Consider the following 26,408-nt stretch of genomic DNA (forward strand, 5'->3'; position numbering starts at 1 on the left):
ACGTGTATAGGGACATATAAGGGAAAGAGAAAAGGAGAAAATTACAGCAGTTCTGAATTTAAAACCATGTAAAAACCTTGTGAAAGAGGGAATAGAAAGATGGGCAGACCACCATGTCGTTTATGTGCCAAACTAAAAAGGCTGAACTTTCAGATAGGGGAGTCATACAGCCTGATTGGCAATTTAGATAGATTATTCTTCCTATACTGCAGAGGAGACATTTGCAGGAACAAGACAGGAAGGCCCTGTTTGAAAATACTGTGGGAGTCCAAATGAGAGATTATGAGGTCTGATCAAATCAGAGGCACAAAGCTGGAAAAACAGAGACACATTTAAGAAATGTTCAGGACAGAATTGAACACTTGGTGATGAATGTAAACTTTGAGGTGGGAGGGGTCAGGGATGATGCCAAGGGGTGGTGGGACAGGCAGCAGATGAACACCTCCAAAAGGCTGCCACCTCCAGGAACATACATTCTGGGGCCGCGGAGCCCTCCCAAAGAAGTCTCTGCGGAGAGAGCAATGATACATAAACCACGGGAGTTGGCAAGAAGTGAGGAATAGGAAACACTAATTACAGGCCAAGATAATTAACCAGGAGGTCTGGGATCAGCTGCATGTAACCTCGACTCATCTGCTTCTGCAAATGACCAAGGGAGGATGCAAGGGGAAGAGTGTGGGCAGGACATTTTGCAAATGCTAGGGGAGCAGCTGAGCACAGACCTTGGTGACATGAGTTTGACATGCTTGGCACTCTGGTTCCGGTTTCTGGAGCCCTTGGGGTGCCAAATGCACTGCCGCCAGCTGGGCCGTTGTCCAAATGTCACTTATACCTCTAGGTCTCTAATTACTGGGCTCCCCTTTAGCCTTATAGCTACACTCCGTTAGGGGGCTTGCTGGCCAAATGCACAGGAAATGGATTAGAGGCCATTAGATCAGCCAGGTTGAGAAAGGTCAGGTCTTACCTCCTGGGAGAAAAGCCTAAACTCAAGCTTCATAATATGGTGCCTGAAGCAGGAGAAAGATCTCAAGATTGGGAAAAAGAAATATGTTCCTGCCCCAGCCAGCTCCATGGTCTTGACTGAGCAAATCATTTCACATTTACAGACTCTGTTTGCTTATCTGTAACCTGGGGCATTGATAATCCCTAACTGAGAAGATCGGGTGATATCAGAGGCATGGGTGCATGCATGTCAAGGGCTGATGTTACTGCTGTGGATGTTAATCACTAACATGAACATATAAGTGGTAGACTGGGAGGAAGAAATCAAGGTTTTAGTCCTATTTCTCCTAGTATGCTATAGGACCTTGAGCAAGTCACTTCTAAGTCTCAATTTCTTCATCAGAAAACTGAAGGGGATGGCTTATCTCAGCGATTCTTAACCAAAAATATACACTAGAATTGCCTGTGACTGTAGTTCAGTCTCTAAGTCACGTCTGACTCTTTGAGACCCCATGGACTACAGCCAACCAGGCTTCTCTGTCCTTCTCTATCTCCCAGAGTTTTCTCAAACTCATGTCCCTGGAGTCGGTGATGCCATCCAACCATCTCATCTTCTGTCGTCCCCTTCTCCTGCCTTCAATCTTTCCCAGCATCAGGGTCTTTTCCAATGAGTCAGTTCTTCTCCTCAGGTGGCCAAAGTATTGGAGCTTCAGCTTCAGCATCAGTCCTTCCAATGAGTATTCAGGGTTGTTTTCTTTTAGGATTAGCTGGCTTGATTTTCTTGCAGTCCAAGGGTCTCTTAAGAGCTTCTTAAAAATGAGAGTGCCCACACCCTATCCTGATATGTTGAAGTAGATTCTCAGAGGATATTAGAATCTCATGCCCACTGAGAACGATCGGAATGGGCAGTCAGGCCCTGCTTGCCTCTCATCTCTGCCTACCTGCTCCACCTCACCTGGAAAGAGTTAATTTTCACCCTTAGGAAAGCCCCCCTAGCCCAACCTCCAGTTCAGATACTGTACTCAGGCTGTGGATCTCAGCATCAGACCCCCCGGGCACTGAACTGGCTCTGAAGGCCTGTTTGAGTCTCACCCCTGAGCCCCAGCCAGCTGAGGAGGTGGGGTCTCACTTTGTTCCCTGAAAGAGTTGCATTGCTGAGCTTCTCCAGCTCTGATTGGCAGGAATTACCTTAGTTTTCTCAGAGTCTGCGGTCCCATCCCCCAACCCCAGGGTAATGAGAGGAGACTTTCTATTGGCTGAAAGACTGCCTTGCTCTGTATTACCTGGTAGGATCATCAAAATATCCCTTTCTGTTGGACCCCTCCAGTATCCATGCGACACAAGTCTTGGTCTGCCTGACAGAGAACCCCACTCCCATCCAAGATTCAAGCTGGACACTGATGCAACTTCCTTCCCAGGACTACATGTGGCCTATGACCCAACCAAGCAAGTGGCATTTTCTGCCTATAGACTCCCTTAAGCCTGTGGCTTTCTTCCTTTCCTATTTCAACCTGATTTCTGCTCTGTCCAGCTGCAGCCATGGACATTTTAATGAGATCTGTCCCACCATGTGATTTCAGTGGGTTCGGATACTCCTTCCAGCTGAAAAGTCAGAACCAAGGGGGTCGCTCTGGATCTGGTCTCTCTGGGACTGGGTTTGCTCACCTGTAAAACAAGAGTGTCAACATCTGCCTTGTAGAAGCGCTATCTCTTACTCAAATGCCCCTCCCCATCTATGAACTGAACTGAACTAAGTCCTGCTCATCCTCAGGCCTTAGCTCTTAACCATTGCTTCATAGAGCAGGTCTCCCTTGCCATCACTTCTCCACTACTGTTATGTCCTCTGATTGCAACCTATGCTTTTCTTTTTCAATTCCATAAATTCATGTAACTGTTAATTACCAGCTTAAAGTCTCTCCCTCCTAGAGACTAGAGCATAAGTTCTGTGAGGGCCAGAACTACCTTTCTCACCAGCATTAAGCCCTTCATGCCTGACACAGAAGACAGGAGATGGGTCTAATGACTGACAGATGAGACATTGGATGTGTCTGTCACAGAGCAGGTGCTCAGTGAACATTATCCTTCCTCCCTGCTCTTAGAAAATACCACTGAACCTGTCCCAGGATGTGAGACCCCAGCCAGCACAGGGGAGCACCAGGACGGGGCTGAACTGGTACTTGAGAACAGCACTGGCCTTCCTTCTGGGCCATGTGCACTCTTTCACCCTGGCTGGAGCCACAGACAACTAGAAGCAACCAGAAGTCTGATGAGAATGATAGCCGTAATTCTCAACATTAAAAGAATCCCGCCTGGGGATCTTTTAAAAAAATACCTGCACCTACACCCAGCCCATAGAGACTTTGTTTTAATTCATCTGGACTATAGTCTAGGTTTTGGTATTCTTCAATTATTCCCTCAGGTGATCCTCATATTCAGTCAGGAATGAAAACGATTCATTGGCTTCCATCACCATTTTTCAGCTACAAAGGTAAAGGACAGGAGGGCAAAGAATGGCCCAAGAATGCACGGTAGCTATGGCATAGCTGGATGGAGCTAGAACTTAGAAGAGTTAACTTTCTACCACGGTTCTTCCCACTGCACCAATTTACAAACTGAAATTCCCTTTATCAACTGCAGAGGCGGCTTTCCTGGCAGCAGACAAGGCTGGGGGCAGAGAGCTTGTTTTTTTCTGCTCTGGAAAATCTGTTATTAAAAGCCTGTTTATGCAAGAAGGATATAATTAAAAGTGAATGAGTGTAATTCCTTTATCGCAATGAATATTAATTAAAGGTAAACACAGAATCAATATTCATTTAGAGGAAGATGGAGGCTGAAAAGCAGACTGTTCATACTAGGGTTGTCAATCACATCAGAAAGTAACAGGATGACAGGACCCCAATAGCAAAATGTTGCTGTGTCTTCCTCACATCCTCTCAGATTTAGAAATTAGCCAAAATGCAAATCTCTTGTCATGTTGGGCTCCATGACCCCACACGTCTGCGTGGGCACAGTTCTGCCTTGCTCAGGGCATAGCTCTCAGAAAGTTTTAAGCTGCAAAGACTCTCCTTTATACAGAGTCAGTGTACTGGAGGGGTAACTGATCTCCTTGGTGCTCCTGGAGAGGGAAGAAACAAACAGGCCCATGAGCAGTCTCATTGTTCTGGATCTGAGCACTGGGACAAGGGCAGAAGTACATCGAGGAAGAATTCCCAAAGCCATGGTAGATTCCCAGATCTTACAAATCAGACTCAACTGGTGGGAAAGGGGGGATTTTGAAAATACAGATTGCCAGGTCTTACCTTGGTCCAGCTAAATCAAAATCATTTTGGACTGAAGTTTAGAAATAAGCATTTTAACAAATTTTTGTGTTAATTCTGATTTTAGCCAAGATGAGCTTTTTTTTCCCTTCTGCTAGGTCAGTTAGGGTCTTAAATCATTTACTGATTTGTTCATTCATCTGGTAAATGCTGCTGCTGCTGCTAAGTCACTTCAGTCGTGTCCAACTCTGTGCGACCCCATAGACAGCAGCCCACCAGGCCCCTCCATCCCTGGGATTCTCCAGGCAAGAACACTGGAGCGGGTTGCCATTTCCTTCTCCAATGCATGCATGCATGCTAAGTCGCTGCAGTCGTGTCCGACTCTGTGCGGCCCTATGGATAGCAGCCCACCAGGCTTTTTTCCATCCACAGGATTCTCTAGGCAAGAATACTGGAGTGGGTTGCCAATTCCTTCTCCAATCTGGTAAATATTTATTAACAGTTAAACACTGTGCTAGCCATGGGTGAAGACAGAAACCAGGACTCTCTTTTCCAGTTCCTTCTGATCTAGCTAGAAAAGCTACACATTAGAAATGTGATTATAATACAGTGACGACTACTGTCACAGAGAAAGGAAGACAGTAGTACAGGAGCATAGAGGCAAGTGAACTCAGCTCTGAATGGGAAGTCCAGGAACAGTTCACAGAGAACATTGATGGAACACTTGTGTGACTATCATGTTCTCCTAGCAGTGATGCTTTGGAGCCTTGAAGAGACAGCTGGAGAATGGGCCTAACTGGAAACCAGAGAGAGAGTGATGTTCTGCAAGGCTGATGAGCGCTAGGTTGTGAAGGGTGTAAATGGCATGCAAAGGCATTTGGATTTCATCATGTCAAAGGGGGAAAACAGATTCAGGAGACTGACCTACACATTGGTGGATTATGGTGGGAATGCATACAGGCACTGCAGGCTTAAATCCCTCTTAACTGCATTGGAATTAGGATCAAACAAGCATTTGGAGGATTTTTTTTTTAAGCCAAATAAGAGGTTGACATCTATTTAGGGCCTAAGACAATACTCCTAAGTATCTACTAGGAATTGAGAGAAAGAAGCCATATCCTACAAGAGAAACGGAGTGTGCCCTAAATAGGCAGGAAAGAGAGAGAAGGTTTTTTAAGGATGGGCAAGAACTGCCCCATCAGCAGTTCTCAGCAAGATTAAAGTACTAGTCACTAGTCACTGTCATAGACTGAGAAGACCCTGATGGGTCTTTTCTTTCTTTTTTTTTTTTTTTTTTTTAATGATAGTTGTGGGAAAGCTCCTAATGAAACCAGGGTCCAGTGCAAACAGAGCAACTGTGTGGATGCCAGCTCTGATGGCCAGACAGAGGTGAGCTCTATACACAGACAGGTCCCAGGTGGTAGAGTTTAGAAGGGAGTAAGCACATTCTCTTCTTTTTGAGACTGCTTTTATAGAATCAGAGTTCCTCGGCTCATGCAGGGCACATAGAGCTCCTGCTTGGCAACTCTAACTGCTCAGAGAATATCTTAGTGTGCAAGGACCTGGGCATCAGAGTCTCGGCTATCTAATCCCACCTGAAGTGTGACCTTTTCCGTAGAGGTTCCCTCCACTACCCCCTGGTTAGCAAACTTAGCTACACACTGGAATATCCTGTGAAGTTTTATTTATGCCAGAGATCCTAACACGATTAGTGTGAGGTTAATTAATGTGGGGCCTGGGTTTTGAGCGGCTTCCCTCATAGCTCAGTTGGTAAAGAATCTGCCTGCAATGCAGGAGATGCCAGTTCGATTCCTGGGTCGTGAAGATCTGCTGGAGAAGGGATAGGCTACCCACTCCAGTATTCTTGGGCTCCCCTGACGGCTCAGCTGGTAAAGAATCTGCCTGCAATGTGGGAGACCTGGGTTCAATCCCTGGGTTGGGAAGATCCCCTGGAGAAGGGGAAGTCTACCCACTCCAGTATTCTGGCCTGGAGAATTCCATGGACTATATAGTCCACGGGGTCACAAAGAGTTGGACAGGACTGAGCAACTTTCACTTTTTTTTTTTAAATTTTAGTTTTTTTTTTTTCAGTGTGTTTTGTCATACATTGATATGAATCAGTCATAAAGTTACACGTATTCCCCATCCCGATCCCCCCTCCCACCTCCCTCTCCACTCGATTCCACTGGGTCTTCCCAGTGCACCAGGCCCGAGCACTTGACCATGCATCCCACCTGGGCTGGTAATCTGTTTCACCATAGATAATATACATGCTGTTCTTTTGAAACATCCCACCCTCACCTTCTCCCACAGAGTTCAAAAGTCTGTTCTGTACTTCTGTGTCTCTTTTTCTGTTTTGCATATAGGGTTATCGTTATCATCTTTCTAAATTCCATGTATATGTGTTAGTATACTGTAATTTCACTTTTTGGAAAAGGAAATGGCAACCCACTCCAGAATTCTTGCCTGGAAAATCTCATGGATGGAAGAACCTGGCAGGCTACAGTCCATGGGGTTGCAAAGAGTCAAACACGACTGAGCAAATTCATTCACTTTTTGGGTCTTGAGAGTTATAAACACTATCCAGGTGATTCTAACAAATAGCAAAGCTTGAGCAAAGCTCCATTCTTACTTTTAAACAGTCAGCCAATAAATGTTAGAAGGAAATGAGTTGTTCAGTAATTGAGATGTTAGCCAAGAACGCTGGTCCCATTTAATGCATTTCAATGCTAGTCTCTTTTTTCTTCTTTTATACATATCTTATTGATTTTCCTTTCAATCTCTGGAAACAATCCACACTTATTGCTGCCGTCCAAACAACACAATAAACATATTTTTCTGTAATCTAAAACTAAACCGTACCTATATTTTCCCATTTTTGTAACAATGAAAATGGTAGCTTCCTCTTCCCCATAGCATATATATGGATCATTTTGTATTTGAGATCTAATATAACATTGATTTATTTTTTATAGTCAAAAATTATTAAGATTTAATTTAAAATTGTCTCTCTGCAATAATTTCTCTTTTATTCATTTTTTATTTTGCTGGACCATAGCTTTCAGAAATGCTTACAATAAGAGTTGTTGTACAAACTTTGTATTCTAAAATCCTTCTATTTTGACCTTATATTTTGGGTAATTATAGAATTATAATTAATTGGTAATTAATGATTATTTGGATAATTATAGAATCTAGGCTCAAAATTATTTCCTCTCCTAACATTGAAGATATTATTCCATTATCCCTTGTAGCATTATTGATAATCAGAAGCTTGTTGTTTATCTGATTCTTCCTTCTTTGTAGGTACTGTTTTTTGAGACTTTTAGATTGATTTTTCCCCTTCAATGTCCAAATTTTATCAGGATGTATCTAAGGTTGAATTTTTGTTTTGTTTTGTTTTGTTCATTCTACTCAGAAGCAAGGTGTGATTCTTTCCATCTAAAACATATTTCTCCAGCACTGGGATATTTTTTTCTATTGTATCTTTGATTTTTCTCTCTTTTGTTTTGTCTTTTCTCTCCACCTTCAACTCTTATTATCTATATATTGGACTTTTGACTCTGTCCTCCACATATCTTCATTCTCTCTGTATGTTTTGGCTCTTGGTCCTTCTGTTTTAAAAACTGTGGATACATATATACAATGGAATATTAATCGGCCATAAAAAAGAACAAATTTGTGTCAGTTGAAGTGATATGGATGAATCTAGAGCCTGTTACACAGAGTGAAATAAGTCAGAAAGAGAAAAACAAATGTTGTATATTAACACATATTACAACACACTCATTTCTCTTCAGTTATGTCTAATGTGCTCTACACCTCATTTATTCACTCTTTCTTTTCAATATGCATTTTTTATCATTTTTGAAATCTCTAATTTGTATTTTTCATAATATTCATGTTTCATAAATGTAAGTATTAATTGCAGTTTTCCATTTTTGTCTGGTCCACTTTCTCTTTCCTAGGGTTCCAGTATTTCTATTTGTTGAGTTTTATTCCTTTCTTACACAATGTTTGTTTTCCTTAAATCTTTAGCAATTTTTAGCAACATGCTCAGTTTTTATTAGAGGTTGCCTTTAAGGCCACCTGAGAATGCTTTTTCTTTACCAAAATCTGACTCTAGCCCTGTAGTGGAGGGTGGGGATGTGCTATAGGCAATGAGCTGTGCCTGTAGCCAGACTTCTGGATGTGGGAGCTCCCAGTTGCTCCTGAATATCACAGGCCCTGCCCTTCTTTGCAGCCCCAGCACTCAGAGGTGTCCTGATCTAAAGGCACTCACTCATGCAGCTTCCAGCTGTCTCACTGAAGGGAGGAGATAGGGACTGATAGTACTAGTAGTGGATCTTGAAATAGTCTGTACCTGGGGAAGAGTATACTGCTGATGCTCACATAAAGAGGAAATGTTTCTGTCTTTGAATTTTATTAGAACTGGGATCAGAGACAGATGAGGACTGTGTAGACCCAGCCAGAACTTAACTCCACGTCCAAAGGACCCCAGGCACTTCACTATTTTTCTTCTTCCTATCCCAAGAATATATCTATATCTATATATAGATATCTATCTAGAGATATATGATCTATATATAGATATCTATCTGAATATCTATATACAGATATATGCCATGTCTACAGATATATAAATAGCTAGATATATATACTACATATGTCTAGATATATATTTGAATATGTACATAAAGTGTTTTACATAAGACTTGGCACTCAGTAAATGAGAGCTGCTGTAAGGAAGCATCATCAGCATAATGTATTACTGCCACCAAAAATCAATACTCTCTGCTTGTTTTCTCTGTTTCTACTCTTTCTTTAAAATCAGATTTTGAGTTGGAGTGGGTCTCAGAAGTCATTTACTATAACCTCTTCATTTTCACTTTTTTAAAAGTTAATAAATACATTAACGTTAAATTAAAACATTTTCATGGCAGAAAATATGGAAAATACAGAAAAAGTAAACATAATTTAAAGAAGAGGCTTTTATCTGTAAGCCCATCACAATTGGCAATATCAGTTCCATATTGTATGAACTGTGGTCAAGAGGAAGAGGAAGTGGTCAGCCGACAATCTCTCAGTCAACAAGTCATTGGCTGAGTGTTGTCCATACCAGTCCTCTGTCCTTCTCTCTGATATAGAAGACTTTGCTTTATTCTATTGTTAGAGGAACACATGACTGACATGTGGGTGGAGTTTCTGTCTCATACAAGAAGCCCAAATGGATCTTCAGTTCTGCCTACTCTTGCCCTTTCTTCCCCATAATCACGTTGGTCACAGCAATGTCTGGGTCTTGAATCCCATGGCATCTTGGATCTGAAGAAACATTCTGCTCTTCACTCGTCTTAAACTATTAATGTGTTGTGCATTTTGTCATTACAGGTTTGGAGGTCAGGCTAAGAGTAGTCTGGGGTATAGGGATGGAGAGAACTATGGCGGGCTGTGCCATCATTCCCCTGCACTGCCTGGAAACCTCCTCTAAGAAGCGTTAATATCACCTCCAACTTGAAGTCTTCCTTCATCTGCCCAGGCAATTGGTCAGGCCTAGCCCTGTGCTCCTTAGCAGTTAGTTCATTTCTCCCAACAGAGTTTATAGGGTATGTGTTTATTCATAGGTCTATATTACCTCATGGATGATGAATTTCCTAAAGACAAGGATTCAATGCCTAGCACGATTTCAGGCTCATAGCAAGGACTCGATGAAAGTTTAATGAATGAATGACTGAGTGTCTGAGTGAATAAACTTCATTGAGGAATTTGACCAAATATTTTAGATGCATTTTTGTTAATAGACAAAGAATGCCCCAATAACTGTTTCACCTACCATATTAAACATGATATTAACAGCAGTGTACCATAACTAAAGCATTTAACTAGCTTTCCTTCTATTAACATAGACATATATTACCTGACTTACCCCAGAGCCAAGGTGGAAAATGTGATTGGCATGTACTCTAACAGCACATTTACTTCTTGAATTTACTGTTCAGAATCTCAGAAGACTGCTGATCTACGTTCCTGGATACACCTGCCCTGCAATTCACCCTCTTTCAAAATCAGAAAATCACCATTTTCAAAGAAAATATTCTAAGAGCTAAAAAGAGAATTGATTTTAAATTAAAGGTTTAGACTTGAGGCCTGCATCTACTATGAACTGGCTGTTGAGTCCATCTCTTTACTATTTTAAGCTCCATTTCCTTATCTTGAAGATAACAGCCTAAGCAGGGTGGCTGTGGACACAAAATGTGAAAATGAATAGAAAGGTTATGTCGTAAACAATGAAACAGTGTAATATTTAAGGGAGGAGTGGAAGGGAGAATGGGAGGTTACTTCAGTTCAGTTCAGTTCAGTTCAGTCACTCAGTCGTGTCCGACTCTTTGCGACCCCATGAACCGCAGCACGCCAGGCCTCCCTGTTCATCACCAACTCCCGGAGTCCACCCAAACCCATGTTCACTGAGTGGTGATGCCATCCATCTCATCCTTTGTCGTCCCCTTCTCCTCCTACCCTCAATCTTTCCTAGCATCAGGGCCTTTTCAAGTGAGTCAGCTCTTCACATCAGGTGGCCAAAGTATTGGAGTTTCAGCTTCAACATCAGTCCTTCCAATCAACTCCCAGGACTGATCTCCTTTAGGATGGACTGGTTGCATCTCCTTGCAGTCCAAGAGACTCTCAAGAGTCTTCTCCAACACCACAGTTCAAAAGCACCAATTCTTCAGCACTCAGCTTTCTTTATAGTCCAACTCTCACATCCATACATGACCACTGGAAAAACCATAGCCGTGACTAAATGGACCTTTATTGGCAAAGTAATGTCTCTGATTTTTAATATGCTATCTAGGCTGGTCATAACTTTCCTTCCAAGGAGTAAGCATCTTTCAATTTCATGGCTGCAATCACCATCTGCAGTGATTCCATTGCTTTCAGAATTTTCCACAGTTTATTGTGATCCACACAGTCAAAGGCTTTGGCATAGTCAAGAAAGCAGAAATAGATATTTTTCTGGAACTCTCTTGCTTTTTTGATGATCCAGAGGATGTTGGCAATTTGATCTTTTGTTCCTCTGCCTTTTCTAAAATGAGCTTGAACATCTGGAAGTTCATGGTTCATGTATTGCTGAAGCCTGGCTTGGAGAATTTTGAGCATTACTTTACTAGCGTGTGAGATGAGTGCAATGGTGTGGTAGTTTGAGCATTCTTTGGCATTGCCTTTCTTTGGCATTGGATTGAAAATGGACCTTTTCCAGTCCTGTGGCCACTGCTGAGTTTTCCAAATTTGCTGGCATATTGAGTACAGCACTTTCACAGCATTATCTTTCAGGATTTGAAATAACTCAACTGGAATTCCATCACCTCCACTAGCTTTGTTTGTAGTGATGCTTCCTAAGGCCCACTTGCCTTCACATTCCAGGATGTCTGACTTTATGTGAGAGATCACACCATCATTATTATCTAACTAGGCATACATATATCTGTCTTAAGTAAAAGAGAATATCTGTCAGAACAAAAGAGAAAAAATTGTTCTCCAGGAAGGAGGAAGGTACTGGAATTGTGGAGTATTGTGTTTCAGGGGAGGGGAATGTCTTGCTTACAGTCATGTGGAGCCAGTGGAGAGAACAGTCTCATAACTATCAATGCCTCATCCTTCCTGCCTCCTTCCTTCCACCTTTATGGTCTTGTCTCTAAGAACACAGGCTCTGAGCCAAACTCTCTGGACTTGGGTTCTGACTGTGCCACTGACTGAACTCCCAGAAGTACTCCCCTTCTCTATACATCACTTTTCATCTGTGAAATCAGAGTAACCATAGGATTCTCACATAGGATCCTCTCTTCCCTGTTATCCAGTTTTATTTCCACAGTCTCTCATGACAACTCGCTTGTATCAATAATTATTCTCAACTCCCTTGCTGCTCTTTCTCTTCCCCGTGCTGTACTCACTTTGCAAGATCACACCCTAATGAATTGTAAGTCTCCCCAAGCTCTCTGCCTCCCCTCCCGCAGCTGAGTGGAGCTTGAAAAAAGCTCAGGACCACACTGACTGCTTTAGATGCAGGACCAAGGACCACAGGTACGCACTTAAGACTGTTCAGCTTCCCTATCTTATCCCCTTAGACCAACCATTCTCCCACCCTGCTAGAAACAACTTCACAACATCCTCCTCCTCAATTTGCCTTTGCCCACACTCTTGGCTAGTGGCCTTGCTTTTCACATCACTGAGAAAATGGAAGCCGTCAAAAGAGCATTTCCATGGACTCCCACAAACCTATCTATAAACCTGCCAGCATTTTCAAACAAGTTGTTCTACCTTCCATTCTGTTACTAAAGATAAATTTTCCACCTCCTCTGGAAAGCTATTATGGTGGAACTGTGCCCTTCAAAACTTTATATTGAAATCTTGACCCTCAGCACCTCAGAATGTGACCTTATTTAGAAAGAAGGACATTGCAGAGATAATTGGTTAAGATGAGATCACCCTGGAGTAGGGTGAGCCTCTAATTCAATACCACTGGTGTCCTCATACAAAGGGGAAATTTGTTCACAGATACACACAGGAAGAATGCCAAGTGAAAAGGGAGGTAAGACCAGGGTGATGTGCCTACAAGCCAAGAAATGACAAAGATTTCCCGCAAACCACAAGAAGCTAGGGGAGAAGTTACACATAGATCCTCCCTTATAGACTCAGAAGGAGACAGCACTGCCAACACCATTAACCTTGGACTTCTAGCCTCCAGACTACGAGAAAATTAATTTCCATTGTTCAAGCCACTTGGTTTATGGTCCTTTGTGTTGGCAGCTCCAGAAAACTACCAAAAAGTGACCCTCAGTCACTTAAGTGACTAGATTCTACCCCCTTTAGAAGACCCAGAGACACTGGCTTCAGCAGTACTTTTCCCCCATAGCATTAATTTTTTCTGTCTACTGTATCATTCTCATCAGCTCCACAAAGGCTGTTATTTGTCCCATCTCAAAAAGATGTTTACTGTTTTTAACTTCCCTCAACACTCATTGCCTTGCCTTCTACCACTTCTCTTCTCTATCTACAACACTCTGCAGCAAAATTTCTTATGTTGATACACTCATTGCTCCAATTCCTCTCCTATTTTCTCTTAAACACACTCACCCTCTCTCATGAGTTTGATGCTCTCATGGCCTTTACTCCACATAAAAAGTTCTAGTCAAGGTCAGTAACTGCTTTCACATTGCTATGTCCACTGCCCAGCTCAGTCCTACCCCTGTCTGAACCACCAGTGACCTTTGACACAGCGGGTCATTACTGCACCCTCAAGGCACTTCTTCCCTTAGCTTCTGGGACGACATGCTGCTGACTTTGTCCTCCCTTTCTGACTATACCTGATCATTCTCCCTGGGTAGTCCCTCATCTTCTCCCAGACTCAAGGTGTGGGCCACCCCAAGGTCATGTCCTTGGTCCTCCTTTCTACCTACACACAACATATATCCCCTCAGTGCATGCATCCAAGCTCTAGAGTTAATTACCATCCACGTGCCAAAGACACCTACATGCACACTTCCAACCAAGGTACTCCGCTGTACTCCAGGCTCGCATAGCCAACTGCCCACTCCAGCAGATACACAAACGTAGCATATTCCAACCTGAACTCTCAGTTTTCCCCCAAAAGCCTGTTCTCCTGCTTTCTTCTCCACCTTGACTGAGGGCAACTCCATTCTTCCAGGCCAAAATCTGGTATTTGTTTTTATCATCTCACTTTCTCTTCCGCCATAGATCCAAGGAGTCCTATGAATTGTACATTTAAATCATCTCTGGAATCTAAATCTTTCTCATTCCCTCTGCTAAGCTACCACCATCTTTCACCAAGATCATTGCACCAGCCACCTAACTGGTTCCCTACTTCTCCCCTTGCATCCTACGCTCTGTTCTCAGCACAGTGGTCAGCTCCTGGAAGACACAGGTCACCTTAAGTAAAGTCCTCCACGGCTTCTCACTGGATTATAGAGAAAACTGGGCACTTCCAGTGGCTTCTTGGTCCCTTCATGGCCTCTGACTTCATCCCCCCTCCCTCCACTCCAGCCACAGGGGTCCTTGGTGGTCCCAGAGCAACCAGGTTGCTCTCCCTGCAGGGTCTTTGCACTGGAACACTGGTCCCCCAGGTAGCCCCATGGATAGCTTCATTACCATCTCCATCTCCTCTCAAATGTCACTTCCTCAATGTGGCCTACCTGGACCAACAATAAAATTATGATTTCTGTTTTCAGATGTTCCCTTTCCCTTCCCCTGCCCCATTACTTCCTAATATGCAATATAATTTATTTATTCATTATGGTTATCATATACATTCTGTCTCCCAGTACTAGAATGTAGGTTCTGGAAGGGGGGGGGGGTATTTTTCTGATTTATATATAAATTTATTAAAAGCCCAATAAATATTTATTGAATGAGTGAATAAATGAATGGATGAACATAAAGTAGCTAGAATACTGTGTGGCACAAAATACATGCTTAATAATATTATGCATCACCCATATTCAAATCAGATTTTGTGGCAGGAAGATCTAGGGCTGCCAGAGTTCCCCTTGAAAGAAAGATTCTGGGTAAAGGGGGGAAATCTGCCAGTTATAGACACTTATCCAAGGCTCATTTATTTCCAAATGACTTTGCATGGGCTCTTTTGGTTCTCCTCTGACTGCTCCCTTGTGCCAGACTTGGATGGATCCCTTGGACCTACCCTGGCAGGGCTCTGCTTGAATCACTGCTCTGTGCTCTTCAGGAGAACTTCAGGCCCAATTTAGCTAGAGAGAAGTAAAAATTAATAACCTCAAAGAAATCTCAGCCTATTTCTGCTGTTACCTCATTTCCAGGGTTTTTCAGTCTTTAAGAGACTTTAGGAGAATTAGGTCCAACCCAGGAGCTGGTAGAGTAGCTAATACTACTGAGCAAAGGACGCGTAGATTCTGTTGAGCCTGTCAGACATTCCCATGATCCGCAAAGCATGCAAATGGTTTATAACATTTTTTTGATAGAAGAGTTTGCAAGGGAACTGATTTAATGTGACTTAGATTTTACAGGACCACCCTGGGTATAATTTTTTAAATAGAGTGTATGGGGGAAATAGGGAAAGCAATTAGGAGGCTATTGCACTAATCCTACTGAAATCTCAGATCACAGTAAGAGAAGCAAGACATGCTTGGATTCCGGATACGCTTTGAAAATAGAGTCAATAGGATTTCCTGACTGGTTGGATCTGTGGCATAAGAGAAAAAAGGATCACAAAGACAACATGGTTTTGAGGCTGAGCCCCAGAGAGATGGGAGCCCTCACAGCACCTCGCATGACCCACAGGACACTCTTGGTTTTGAGAAGATGTATGTGAGGGTGGAGAGAGGAAGAGTTGTATTAAATAAAATTGTTTTGTACACAAACGTTGCACATATGTCTTCTGTAAAGCAGAGAAGAGTTTTTGAGACAGAAGGCTTTGTCCTCAGAATTTCTAATAATTAATTCCTGCTTTCCTTGCTTCCTTTTTTCACTCTGTTCAGGAAAACTCATTTTCTGAATAACTTGCACATAATAGAATAGCTTAAGCCTAACACATTGTTTAATGAAAATGCAACTTTAAAGATGTCCACACACTCACAGCGCTTCCTGAGTGAACTCAGACCCTCAACACACAGGTTTTGTCTGAAAGCTTTGTGCTGATTTATTTATTAATTTATTTTTAATTGAAGGATAATTTCTTTACAATTTTGTGTTGGTTTCTGCCATATAGCAACATGAATCAATCATAGGCATACATATGTCCCCTCCCTCTTGAACCTGCCTCCCACCTCCCAGCCCATCCCACCCCTCTAGGTAGTCACAGAACACCAAGTTTAAGGCTCCTGCATCATACAGCAAATTCTCATCTGTTGGGTTATCCTACTTTACATATGGTAATGCATATGTTTTGATGCTACTCTCTCTATTCGCCTTCCCTCACTGCTCCTACAAGTCTGTTCTCTATGTCTGCGTTCCATTGCTGCCTTGCAAATAGTTTCATTAGTACCACCTTTCTAGTTTCCATTTTTATGTGTTAATATACAATATTCTCTTTCTGAGTTACTTCACTCAGTCTAAAAAGCTCTAGGTTCATCTACGTCATTAGAACTGACTCAAATGCATTCCTTTCAATGGCTGAGTAATATTCCTTTGTATATATTTACTACAACATCTTTATCCATTTATCTGTTGCTGGAAATCCAGGTTTCTTCCATTTCCTAGCTATTGTACATAGTGCTGCAATGAATATTAGAATACATGTATCTTTTTCAATTCTGGTTTCCTCAGGGTGTATGCCCAGTATAGGGATTATTGGGTCATATGGTAATTTTACTCTAAGTTTTTAAAGGTAGTTTTTACTCTTAGTTTTTACTATTCTCTGTAGTGGCTGTATCAACTTACATTCCCACCAAAAATGCAGGAAGGTTCCCTTTTCTCCACACCCTTTCCAGCATTTATTGCTTGTAAATTTTTTGATAATGGCAATTCTGACTGGTGTGAGGTGATACCTCATTATAATTTCGATTTGCATTTCTCTAATAATGAGCAATGTTGAGCATCTTTTCATGTGTGTATTAGCCAACTGTATGTCTTCTGGAAAAATGTCTATTTAGGTCTTCTGCCCATTTTTTGATTGGGTTGTTTGTTTTTCTGGTTTTGAGCTGCATGAGCTGCTTGTGTATTGTGGAGATTAATCCTTTGTCAGTTGTTTCACTTGTTATTATTTTCTCCCATTCTGGAGGTTGTTTTTTCACCTTACTTAGAGTTTCCTTTGCTGTGCAAAAGCTTTTAAATTGAATTAGGTCCCGTTTGTTTTTTCTGTTTGTTTTTATTTCTGTTGCTCTAAGAGGAGGGTCATAGAGTATCTTGCTGTGATTTATGTTAAGAAGCATACTGCCTATGTACTGCCTAAAAGCTTTATAGTTTCTGGTTTTACATTTAAGTCTTTAATCCATTTCGAGTTTATTTTTGTGTGTGGTGTTATGCCAGTGTTGATTTAAAGCTCACCCAGTGAGAGGGGTGAGTATTCGAATGACTGAGAGGAGGACAGGGACGGGGAAGGGCTGTATTTTACATTTCTAAGCACTTGGGGTGAGGACTCGCCTCATTTTCCGGTCCAGTGTCCTCTGGGCTGTTGAACTTCTGCAGTTACACAGAGTCAATCTGTTCAATGACAGGGTCTCACCCAGACGGAGCCTGACCCAGAGGACGGGGCTTGTTGGAGACAAAAAGGGGAAAAGAGTGGAGGAGAGGACCAAGGGTCTCCCAACTCCCCATTACTAAAATTAGATTACGTTGTGTAGGTAGCCTATAATTTGGAAATTTGGGATCACAGGAAGCCGTAAGACCAGACAGAAACCTACAGCAGGTTGTCTCAGGAATCATCTGGCCTGGAAGAACGCAAGGAACAGGAGATTCGACGTGTCCTGGGGTGCTTGCCTGGCCAGCAGTGCATAAGGTCTTGTGTCTGCCCAAATCTCAGTGGAGAACTTCATGTTTTGTTTGAATCATGAAGTCCCCAGTAAAATTGAATCCAGCCTTTGTACTTCAACACTGAATTAAATCTCAGGGACAGAGTTTTGGGTGAAACAAAAAAGAATAGATTTATTGCTTCACCAAGCAAAGGGGACCACAGTGGGCCAACGCCCTCAATCGTGTCCCCCTTGGAAAGAGCAGTGAAGCTTTATAGTGATGGTTCAAAGAGAGTGTGAGCAGCTCATGGACATTATTCTGATTGGTTGGTGATGAGGTAAATGGAAGTCCATCAACATCATCGACCTTCTGGTTCCAGCCGGTCTGGGGTCTACATGTTCATGGTCAGCATCTTGTCACTAACTTTTAACTTCTCCCACCTGGTTGGGGTTTCAGTATCTGCAAAATAGCTCACAGATATTGTTGTGTGTATCCCTTAATGGGGAACCAGGACCTTGCCCCAAGGATGTTCTACTGTTTCTCTTGACTGTTTCTCCCAGGTTTCACATCCCCTCCCTTCCCTAATTAACAACTGCTTGAATCTGCCTGTTGAAACTCAGGGAAGATCATGGAGGGTGTGTGCATGCCAAGTCGCTTCTGCTGCTGCTGCAGCTAAGTCGCTTCAGTAGTGTCCGACTCTGTGCGACCCCATAGATGGCAGCCCACCAGTCTCCCCCATCCCTGGGGTTTTCCAGGCAAGAACACTGGAGTGGGTTGCCATTTCCTTCTCCAATGCTTGAAAGTGAAAAGTGAAAGTGAAGTCGCTCATTCGTGTCCGACTCCTAGCGACCCCATGGACTGCAGCCTGCCAGGCTCCTCTGTCCGTGGGATTCTTCAGGCAAGAGTACTGGATGGGTTGTCATTTCCTTCTCCAGAGGGATCTTCCCACCCAGGGATCGAACCTGCATCTCTATGTCTCCTGCATTGGTAGATAGATTCTTTATTGCTAGCGCCAGGGTGGATGAAGCCTATTTCCTGTTATCAAAGAAATGAGGGACACAGAAAAGCTTTTTGCCCAGGAACCCCAGAAGGTCCTGCTTGGTATCACCAGTCCCATGCTCTTATCTTCCAGAAGAAAGATTTCAAAAAAGAAAAGAGGATGGGCATGGTCAGACCAGTTACAATTTCCCACCTGGCAGAACTGAGTTCATCAACTCTGCTAGGAGGTAACTTCCTCATATTTGTGTTCTTTGGAGCCCTGAGTCTGTGTCTGTTTGGAACCCTGTCTCCTGCCACAACAGCCTGCAAAACGATTCAAACAAAACCAACAGGAAGATTGCATGTCAGCAGAGCACTTCGTAGTTAACAGAAGGTATTCAGATATGTTTTCTGGTTTTGATTCTCAAACTAGCCTGGACTGTCAGCTTCATCAGGACAGAGAACCATGTCTGCTTCATTCAGTGTATCCATGGTGTTTGGAGCAGGGAGGGGTTCATAATAGGCTGTCAGTGCATATTTGTCAAATAAATGAACCCTGTGGGACCAGAAAAGGGAGTCATCCCCATTCTAGATTTAAGGCCTAGAGACTCGCAGTTAATAAATGACAGAGCCAGGACCAGGCAGAGCCTCCTAACCTAAGGGCATTGCTAGTCATTTGGTCCCTTGATGTTTCTAAGTCGCTAGCCTAAGGAAGCAAAGAACCCTAAAGCCATGAGTAGGTGTAACAGTCATCCAGTGCCCAGAACAGTCAGCAAAGGTTTTCCAGCACAGAGAAAGATATTCAAAGGAACCTCTGGACAGAGATGTGGGCATATAGCTGACAAAAAGCTCCATGCCCTCCCTGTGCAGAACAAAGTGTGTTCCAGCAAGCAGACACTGGCTGGAAAAATACGCAGCTCTTCAGCATCCCCTGGAGCAGAGCTCCAGAATACAGCCTTTCTGCAGGGCTCAAGTGCTCATAGGAAACCCACATCCAAACACACCATAGTTATATCTAACTGATGCTTCATGGTCCACTATTTAGATTTTAGCTACTAGCCACAGTAAGGCTCAGGATCCATCACTCCTGCTATTTCTTCTCTAGGGAAAATAGCCAAGAGTTTAGTTTAACCACAAATCAGAAAGCAATGTGCATAGCTGACCATGGTCAGTTGTTGTGTCTGACTCTTTGTACCCCATGGACTGGAGACAGCCAGGCTTCTCTGTCCATGGGATTTTCCAGGCAAGAGTACTGGAATGGGTTGCCATTTCCTCCTCCAGGGATTATCTCAACTCAGGGATCAAACTTGTGTCTCCCGCATCTCCTGCATTGTCAGGCTGATTCTTTGCCACTGAGCCACCTGGGAAGCCCAGCATAGCTGACCTCTGAGAGTGAATACATGACCTTAGGTTCTTAAGGCTGAGAATTCTGAGTGGTTCACAGCCTGGGTCCCTAGAAACAAGGTCTGAGAAGCTGCTGAAATAACATGTATATCATGAGCGTTCTGAAGGACAACATCCACGGCTTCCATCAGATCCTCACAGAGGTCTCTGATTTCAATCCAGTCACTGAAGATCTGGAGTTACCTCCCCAACTTCCCAGCTTTGCTCAAAGGCCCAGGGATGGGACATAGGTCCCTAGCAAGGTAGCCCAGCCATTTCTTGGCAATTTCCATTGCCCAGGTGATCAATACCTGGCCCCACAGAGACTGAGGTTTGGGCAGATTGTCCCACTAGGACCTGAACAAAACATCTCTCTCCAGGTATCTAGCCCATGTTGTCAGAACCAGAGCTGCAACATAGCAATGCTAGGATGACCTTCCGCAGGCATCAGGGGCTGCTTTTCAAAAGTGTGTATTTAGACAGGTAATGACAAGTTCCCCCAAAGTGAGGTATTTATATGCTGCCCATATATCTCAGAAGAACCTCTTACATGGACGCCACATCTGGAGCTGGTGGCGTCCATCAGGCCCAATTCTAATGGACTGCCCCCAAATGAGATTTCAGTGATGGAGGCAAGACGCAAGTTTGTGGGAAAAAAAGAGATCCTCTCCTGCCATCTGGTGGCTAACGCTAATTATGCACCTTTTTACAACATGCATCTGTATGGAGTTCAGTCTCAGATCTTTTCCAGGGTTTCAGAACTGAACCCAGTATAAACTCCTCGCTTTACTTACAGGAAGCTGCAGCTCGGGAATTGTATAAGCATGTGTCACACAGCTTATCAGTGGCAGAGCCCAGACTGAGGCTCAAGCCTTCTCGCTGTCCTTCAGGAGCTCTTTCGCACCCTGCGGCGTGTTTTGTGTTTCATCTTTCCTATCTTGTGGCCCTTTTCCTGGGACAGGCACTTTCTATTTGGAAACAAGGTCCGGGCTGGCTGTACCCCTCCACGCTCCCACGCTCCCACACTCACCTCTGTAACAGATTCTCTCTCTACCCAGGGTCTCTCCATCGACTTTCCTGTGTCCTTCACTTGCCAAGAGACCCGTGAGGGCAGAGACGGTTCACAGCCTAGAGCCCAGCAGATATAAACTGATGAGCGAAGTCACCTGTCACCTTGCTCACCAGGTGGGCAGCGCAGTCAGTTCTGAACCAGGATCACCCCCTCACCACACCTCTCACCACAGCCTCTGTCTTCCCATTCTCTGCTATGAAGCCCCATGCTTCTGGGGTCCTGGAGAGAGCAGGTGGGGTCCCCGTGGGAAGAGCTCCAGTGGTAGGAGGCCCAGCCAGGACAATACTGAGTGGGGGCCTAGGGTGCTTACCCCTGGGTGCCCGAAGGGCAAAAAGAGAACGTGGTGTGGCTGTCAGGCTCAGGGTAGTTTCCGTGAAGACTGTTCAGGGAAGTTTCTGGGACTTGAAGGTGAATTCAGAAGAACCTTGGTGGAGAGCAGCAGGAACAACCAGGCCCAGAGGTGGAGCAGGCAGGTGTGTTAAGGGTCCATCTGCGGTGTGGAGAACTCTTGAGAGTTGTGGGGAGAAGAAGCCTAACCCAAGAGCTGCACCAGGGCCAAATGAGAAAGGCCTTAATGCCAGAATCTGGGAGCTTAGCCTCAGTTTCCAGGGGAGAGAAGGCCATGCAAGACTTTAAGGAGAACAATGAGATGGGGCCTGGACAGTAGTGGGGTCGATGAGTCAGGAAACGCTGGATTAAAAAGTGTGGCCCCGTGGACGTCCACAGAGCTCGTTGTTCTTACACTTCATCATGCTTTCGAATTCCCAGGAGAGCCAGCGTGAATGCAGATTCCCAGGTCCCCTCCAGAGATTCTGGTTCAGTAGGTCTGTGCATTTGCACTTTCAGCAAGAAGCAAACCCTTTGAGTGTTTCTGATACATATGAATTGAGGGCACACTCGAGGTGTCACAGAGGAGAATGAGAAGAGGAGAGAGCAGAAGACAGAAGATAGCATGTAGGGGGTGGGCAGTGAAGGTGGTAGTGGAGGGAAAACTGTTTGGGAACAGGAAGTGGAAGGGAGAAGCCGCGCCTGAGAAAGGGAAGGAAGACGGCTTTAAGGAGGAGAGACTGTTCCTTTCCAAATATAGGCAAGGGACTTGTCGACACAGTAAGGGAAGGAAAGAGTGGAACAAATGAAAAAGTGGCATCCACATACCATATGTAAAACAGCCCAACCTGGTGCTCGATGATGACATAGAGGAAAGGAATGAGGGGAAGGGAGGGAGGCTCAAGAGGGAGGTGATATATGTATAGTCATGGCTGATTTGCATTGTTGTATGGCAGAAACCAACACAACATTGTAAAGCAATTTTCCTCCAATTAAAAAATTAACTTAAAAAATAAAATAGGGACCAGTCACACACACACGTAAAAAAGGAGAGACTAGTTCCTCAAAACAAACTCAACACGAAAGTTAAATTAGGTATGAAGAGACAATGGGTTGATGGGATTTGGACAACTACACAGTCATTACTGACTCTATCCAGCAGTGGTTTATTAACGGTGGGAACAAAAGCCGGACGACAGAGGGTAGGAAGTCCCTGCAGGAGAGAAGCACGAATACTCAGGGGATTTTCCTTCTAGAAGCTTGACTAGGAAAGAAAATGAAAAGAGGAATGGAGGCTGAGTGGAAAGGGACTGATAGTGTGGAAGCATTTTGGTTTTAGATGGGAAAGACTGGGATATTTTTCCATGCGCTGGAGGACGCGTGGGCTGACATCAGAGCAGAGGGTCCAGGAGAGAAAGGTGGGGCTCCCAGAGCGCAGGCAGGATTGGGGAGCGGTCCTGAGCCCCCAGAGGCAGGACCCTCCTTTCCTGAGGCAGATGATAAGAGGAAAAGTGTGAATGCAAATAGGTTTGCAGGTTGACTAAAGTAAAGGACAAAAGAAAACAAATAGTGTAAATATGTAAACTTACCTTGTCAAAATTTGAGTTGATAAGTAAACCTGGGAGAAATAGAGTTCATTAAATAACTAGATTAAGAGTTAAAAAAAATGTTGAGTCTCAAATGAAGACCTAAAAACTGACTTTAACCATGCAAATGTAAATTCTGCACTTGGTTTAAAAATTAGCATCTGAAAATACAAAAGGGCAACTTAACGGCAGCCAACTATTTTTAAAAAATAATAATTGATGATATTCTCCATTTAACTAAAAAGGATTATGAGACTTTTAAAAGCTAAGAATTTGAGGTTATCAATGTAGGATCCAGGGATTTGCAGAATTCTCGCTTAAGACTGTTACTCCATCCCTTTCTAAAGGAATGAAAGTGAGGAAGAGTGGGTGGTGTGATTGTTGAGACAATTTAATCTATACTCTGCTTTATATTTAAGTCATTCATTTGCAAACTTTGATCTTTTAACTGTAACTGGAAACTAGTTCATTGTGTTCTATCTCAAATCTAATCACAATGATCTCACCAAATGAAACTCACAAATCTCCCTGACCACCTAGAAAGTCCTTCTAAGGCTAAAGAATCCTAAATCTCCACCCCTTAGATGCTCTGATGGCCTGGGTCTTGGGAGTGAGGTAGGAGGCTCTCCATGAATCATTCTCATGATCAGTTAGGTTTGGAAGCCACTGAACTGATTAGGAAATCTTTGGAGGTGTCTGGTTGCCACATTAAGCTACTAAAAAGAAACAGAACTTTTTCCCTTGTGTTTTGCAAGTATTCAGAGCTATCAGATTATGCCTTTGGGGAGTATGACAAATTATATACCTGAAATTATGGCTAATTATGGTCTACATCAAATCAGTCAATCCTAAAGGAAATCAATCCTGAATGTTCATTGGAAGGACTGATGCTGAAACTGAAGCTCCAATACTTTGGCCACCTGATGCGAAAAACTGACTCATTGGAAAAGATCCTGATGCTGGGAAAGATCGAAGGCAGGAGGAGAAGGGGACAACAGAGGATGAGATGGCTAGATGGCATCACCAACTCGATGGACATGAGTTTGAGCAAGCTCCAGGAGTTGGTGATGGACAGGGAAGCCTGTCGTGCTACAGTCCATGGGGAAACTAGAACTAGGCAAAGAACTAGACACCACAGAGTGACTGAACTGAACTGAACTGAACGGCATTTGTTGGCGTTGCATAATGTTAGAAGACTTGTTCCGGCTTATAAACTCCTTTAAAAAGTTTTAGTGTTCAATATAAACCTAATCACTTTAATCTTTTCAAATCTTTTCAAACTACTAGTATTCATGAGTAGTATATTTATGTGCAGTGATGCTGTGGATGTTATGAAGAGAGACTAATAAGACAATAAGAGGTGGTCCAGAACTAACTCATCATGCCCAAAAAACAACACAATTGAACAAATCACGTATCATCTTTATCCTTCGGGTTTAATTTTATTAGTTGTCATATCTCTTTGAGTTATAATGTATATATTGTAAAGTTCACCCATTTTAGGGTACAGTTGGATGAGTTTTAGCTCATTTACAGGGCTGAATAACATTCATTACAGTTTTAGAATACTGCCGTCACTCCACAAAGTTCCCCCACACCTATTAGTTCCCCCACACACAGCCCTATAGCCCAAGTAAACCTATGATCTGCTTTCCATCTCTAAGGTTTTGCCTTTTCTAGAAATGTCACATAAATGGAAACACAAAGTATTTAGTTTTCATGTTTGTCTTCTTTCACTTCACATAATGTTCATGAGGGTTCATGCTTGCTGTTAACATAAACACATAGTTCACTACTTACTTTTAGCTCTTCATATCTCAATCTAGGATCCATTTTTAATTCACTTGTGTGTGTCATGTGAAGTATCATGTAAGTGTACATATGCATATATGTATGTATGTATTTTTGAATATGGATAGCCAATTGTGCCACCACCACCTAAAAAAGCTGTTCTTATTCATTGAATTGCCTTGGCACCTTGGTTGGAAATCACTTGACCATAAATATGTAGGTTTATTTCTGGATTCTCTCTGCTTTCCATTGATCAACATGTCAGTGCTTGCAGGAAGGGTAAACCTTGATTTGTGAAAACTTTGTTTCAGTTGTATATACTAAGTTACTCTGTGAAATGTATTTATTACTAAGGATTGTGGTAAAAATATTATCCAGGTATTGCCAGATAATATTCATAGTAAGACACAAAAAAGGGTCCTAGAATAGACTATCAGGATACATGAGGATGGTGGAGCATGAGTGTAGCCTCACACTTTGCAAAAGGGGAAATTGAGGCTGGGAGGGAGGAAGTAACTTACCCAAAGTTACACCAGAATGCAACCCAGGTGCTCTTTCTGATGCCCCCATCTTCCCAATGCGTCGGCTTTTCCTCCCTGTTCTTCAGCAACTGCTTAAGCTGTTTCCACCCCATCCGCCGCTGAGGCTGTTCTGGCAGAAGCTGGCTGAGCCCATGTGGGCGTAGAGCTGGGCAGGAGTCTCCCTTTCCTCGGCCTCCTGAGACTTGCGAGTCTCCCCAAGCCCTGAGCTGCCTGCAGGACGGCCCTAGACGACTTGGCCCCTGTGCTCCTGCCCCTCTCTCTTCAGGGACAGTAGAATTGGCTTTTCTTCAGGGACTCTTCTCAGAACAGAAAGAAGAAAGTCATGCCACCGACGTCAAATGGCTCTTACACAACAGCAGCATCTTGCTGAGTATTGTGCAAATAACTCCAGAACATATGGATTGAATTTCCCTTCACTTATTCAGGAATGTAGTAAGTCATTGCCATGGAGGAAGGCTGCCACTGGGCCCTGACACTCCGAACACTTGAAAGAGTCGTCTCCCTGTGCCAGGGACCTCTTAGTCTGGAGCTCTCCCATCCATTTCAAGTTCAAAGGGCTCCTACGCTCAGCAAGGCACTGGCTGGGTGGGTCACAGAAGCAGCGTCCCAGGCTCACTGCTGCCACACTCTTTCAGAGGAGCACTGTGCTTCTAACCACATAAACTGGGCAGAATGTCTGCTCATTATTTCATTCATCCATCCACTCATTCAACTAGTACTTATTGAGCCCTATGGGAGCAGGGGGAGAAAGAATATCAGAGTGAACAAGAAAGCACAGCCCTGTTCTGGTGTCCAGTGAAAGAACTTTCTAGGACTCTGAGTTATCAAAGCTTTTGAATGGGACTGAGTTCCTTTCAGAGGCTGATAGAGACTCAAGCATCAGATGAAGAATTGGGTGGCTGAACTCTGAGATTCCTCCCAAGATCTCATGAACTTTTAAGTTCTTGGAATGCGGCCACGGCTCCCTTGCTGCCTGTGTCCCTTTGGACGGCAGCTGCAGAAGCTTAGACCCAGAGATTTTTGTTGGAAGGCATGGGTGGTCTCTGAAGAAGCAATAGAGGGTCCAGGAAAATCAGATACCTGTTTTTCCTGCTGAGAA

The 26,408-nt window shown here is 43.4% G+C and overlaps 1 long non-coding RNA gene across 1 annotated transcript; it reads right to left on the reverse strand.

Annotated features, from left to right (window-relative positions):
- Positions 1-21,379: 21,379 nt before the first annotated feature.
- Positions 21,380-25,496, reverse strand: LOC136173063 (uncharacterized). Its single transcript, XR_010664171.1, has 3 exons — positions 25,289-25,496; positions 22,980-23,008; positions 21,380-21,553 (listed from the first exon to the last, which is right to left on the reverse strand). It is a non-coding gene; the product is annotated as an uncharacterized lncRNA (long non-coding RNA).
- Between the last annotated feature and the right edge of the window lie 912 nt (positions 25,497-26,408).

The sequence above is a fragment of the Muntiacus reevesi genome, chromosome 8, assembly GCF_963930625.1.
Source record: "Muntiacus reevesi chromosome 8, mMunRee1.1, whole genome shotgun sequence".
Taxonomy (NCBI): Eukaryota; Metazoa; Chordata; class Mammalia; order Artiodactyla; family Cervidae; genus Muntiacus; species Muntiacus reevesi.